This window comes from Propithecus coquereli, unplaced genomic scaffold, assembly GCF_000956105.1.
Source record: "Propithecus coquereli isolate 6110/MARCELLA unplaced genomic scaffold, Pcoq_1.0 Scaffold187, whole genome shotgun sequence".
Taxonomy (NCBI): domain Eukaryota; kingdom Metazoa; phylum Chordata; class Mammalia; order Primates; family Indriidae; genus Propithecus; species Propithecus coquereli.
Genome location: NW_012143523.1, coordinates 230,840 through 234,598, shown reverse-complemented (window position 1 = coordinate 234,598; position 3,759 = coordinate 230,840). Strand labels below are relative to the sequence as shown.

The following is a 3,759-nucleotide window of genomic DNA, read 5'->3' as shown; positions in this document are numbered from 1 at the left end:
ATAGTAGGTACTCAATCTGTAGTATGTTTTGTGTTTCCTAAATAAATTCCTGTTTTCTCTTGGAATATGATCAGCATAATGTTTTTATGCTCCAGAATGAAAATGAAGACTCAGGAGAAGCATCAGCCTGGGTTGAATAAATCACAGGAAAACCACAGCTAGGTACAAAGGTGGACCATGATACATAAACTGCACACTTTCAACTAGCAGCCAAGGGTTTCTCCTTACCAACATGTGCAGCCTTAGTAAACTTCACTATCAATTCTTGTATTTTTGAAGAAAAACATTTCTAGCTAATAACACAATTACACTTAAGTATCAGAGCCCGTTTTAGTATTATTGCATTTGTTAAATCTAACTGAGTCCAAATTACTTCCTCATTGCAACTAAGAGAAAGGGGAGGAGGGAGAGGAGGGGGAGGAGAGAACTGAGGGGGAAAGAGGTTTGGGAGGTTAAAGGAAGAAAAGAAGACACATACACTGACTGGTAGAGAGAAAAACAGAGAGATATCAATGCTGCATATAGCCTCAAGTCCAATAAATGTCAGTTAAACTTGCTGCCCATGGTTTCTATGGAAACTCCTTAAGTTAAGAGCGGAACACAGACATTTTTTGGACTGCAATTCACAAGCTGTTTATTTAATTATGATGAAACATGAGACTGTTAGGGACAATGCTATTATCATACTGATAGCATTTAAAATCCAACAAATAGGTATCGCAAAATAAAATGTTGATTTTTTTTTTTAACATTAACTTCACATGAATTGCATGTGAAAAAAATGCATCTTATTTTTACAGAATTTCACACACTATTTCCCTCAGGCGAACCCCAAATTAGCCAAATGACATTCTTCTTCAGAGGCCTCATGCCAATTATATCCCTCCATGCCTGGTGAACAAAACCAAGGTCACAGCATATTTTCAATTAAACCCAAGATAGCACCAATGTGCAGCACAGCTGGAAGAGCAAGCACGTTATTACCCCATAGATCATTTGTGAGCAATGAATAGGTCTCCAGTGTTTTCCTGTTTTATAGGCATTTGAATATAAAAATAAAGAAAATAGCTTCAGATTAGCTTTTGCTTTCCAAAATAAACAATCACTTTTGGGGCATTATTCCTGGTGGTCTGAAGAAAATGATTTGAAGCCATCACTTTTCTGTCTCTGATGTGGGGAAATCTCTTGTTTAGCCTTTAATTTGGCCACAGGGAACCATCTAATAGATGGACTCATTCATATCTTTGTTCTTTCCCTACACAAACATGTAGTTTCCCAACTACTATGCATCAAGCACTGTACCAGGGACAGGAGGGGCAAAAAGATTAAACCTCAGTGCCTGTCTTAATAATAAACTTTTTGGAAGGGAATGCATTAATTTTGTCGATAAATATTTACAAAGGGCCAACTACAGCTCCTAGGTACCAGACTAAGTAGATAAATAAATCTAGAATCTTGCCTTCAAAACGATTACAATTTAATGGAGACATAATCATAAATCATGGGGCAAAGAGTCAATGTTCCTGCCTGCTTCCTCTTGATCTTATCTCTCTATAGGTAGAACTACCACCTACGGAGGCCGTGCTACAGCAGAAGGTGTTTATATGTACGGCATGGTTTGTTGGTGGAGGGTGGAGTAAAGAGGGAGCTTCAGAAATATTTCCATAGAAGAACCACACTTCCAGTTTTGTCCATGGGCCACTAGAACTGATGTAAAATATTTTGTCCATAAAGTTTGACTGAAGGAGGAGGCATTCACAAGATAAATGCATCCCAAGAAAAGTCATCTCCGGAGTCAACCTGGGAACATGAAGGCTGTTTCTAAACTGGCAAAGAGAAACATACAAGAAATTTGCAACTATGACTCAGTGGGTATGTCTTTTCTACTACAGTGCAGCTTATTTTTTGAAATTCATTAGTGGTTTGCAGTAGCTGGACTTCCCACAAATTGCTCATGCTAGCAAAGCCAGTCGTTACTGTTATAGGATTTGACAGTGTATAATGAGCCACTTCACATTAGCTGCTGTTGTAGTGTTCAGCATATTGTGGGAAAGATTTAGCATGAATCATCACCCACCTAACTCTCCACTGGGGTCTCTATGCTGAAAAAAAAAAACACACGCAAAATGAAAGAAAGAAAGGAGGATGGAAGGCAGGAAGGAAGGGAAGAAAGGAAGGAAGGAAGGAAGGAAGGAAGGAAGGATCCATTAGAACAATTCAGCACATTTCTCAATCTTCCACCACCACAACCACCACCACAGATACCACTGGTGACAATTTTTATTGAATCACCACTGTATTTTAATACTGTCCTGGGAAGAAAGCCAAGGCAACTATCTTAACCACTGGCCATTTTGAGCAATGCATTTTTTAATGCCAATAAAAAATGCATTTGGAATCAGAAGATCTGCAGTCTACACTTGGTTCTGACTTATTAGATACATGACCTCAACTGAGTCACATTTTTGTCTCTGATCCAGTGTTCTGATCAGAACCAACTCATAAGATCAAATCGGATGATGCACTATGAAGATGGATAGGAAATAGTTAAACAGAACATTCAATTATTAAAGTCAAAGGGAATGTTAAGAGTTTGACACAGGCATCTGCTGCAAACTCCAGTTGGGATTTTTTATTTCCCACATCCCCAAACAAGAGAGATATGTAACCATTCCTTCCCCTACCCATATCTCATCCCACCCCAACACTCCTGTAGCACTGGCAGAATAAAAATTAGAACCTGAGATTGAAGGCCACACAGTACTTGAAGCAAAGAGATACTAAGAGAACTCACGTTTTGCAAAGCATAAAGAAGTAAAATAACATTCTTTAATTCCAAGAAATACAGATATTTACATCCCAAACTTAGAAATACAGTGGTGCAGACTGGACAAAGAGGAAACCCTGACAAAATGCAGATAGAAAGTTCCTGACAATTAGTAATCAAGATTAAGGGAACTGATGTGGATATTGAAATCACGTAGAATCCTATCAGGAGTAAGGCTGGAGAGAAAATAGGGAGGCAGATGTTAAAATCTTCAAGGAACGAGAAGTGAGGCATGGGTCTGTGGCTGACTCTAACAAGGAGGTGTTAGCAGATGGTATAGTCTGATGGTGTAAGCTTCAAAGCTGGGCATTTTACTGTATTAGATGGTTTTGTTTGGAACAGATAATGTAAGTAAAAGTGCTTCTCAAACATCATGGCAACATATCACGAGCAGACATAATTATTACCCAAGTAAAACTGAACATGATTAAAATGTATTTTAGAGATCATCTGTGGATTTTCTTTTCTGTTGTTGGCTTTAAAAAACACGTAACTCGGCTTTATAAAAAGTTTCCCCGGATCTCATGGTTTCAAGAGGTATTAACTACCCTTCAGTAGGACATATGAAATATGAGTTGTAATTTAGTATGCCTGGGATTTATAATAACTTGAGAGTAAGGCAGTGGGTAACAATTAGTGTGTATAGAGAGGGTAAAGAAAAGGTGGGAGGTGAAAACTTACGTTTATTGCTAAATCTAGTAGCCAATTATCAATGCTCATATTAGGCAAAAATTATTAGCATTTGACATAGTGTCTGCACCTGGCTCCTAGGAATCAAATCTCTTGATCTTCCTCCTACCTCAGTGGTCATTCTGCTCAACATTGATTGCTGGTTGCTCCAGGGCTCAGTCAGTGGACCTATTCTATTTATTTTATATATCTATACTCACTCTGTAGGTTATCCTATGATGGCTTTGAACACTATCTATATA

At 38.2% G+C, this 3,759-nt stretch overlaps 1 protein-coding gene across 2 annotated transcripts in view; it reads right to left on the bottom strand.

Annotated features, from left to right (window-relative positions):
- The window catches only part of LRRC4C (leucine rich repeat containing 4C), a 228,046-nt gene that overhangs the window by 59,588 nt on the left and 164,699 nt on the right, over positions 1 to 3,759 (bottom strand). Inside the window, exon 1 of one of the 2 annotated variants that reach the window (XM_012642792.1) lies at positions 2,078 to 2,108. The exons of the other annotated variant lie outside the window; for it this stretch is intronic. The gene's annotated coding sequence lies outside the window, so the exon portion shown is untranslated. Of the gene's footprint in view, positions 1 to 2,077; positions 2,109 to 3,759 lie in introns of those variants that run through there. 2 annotated transcript variants of the gene reach the window in all.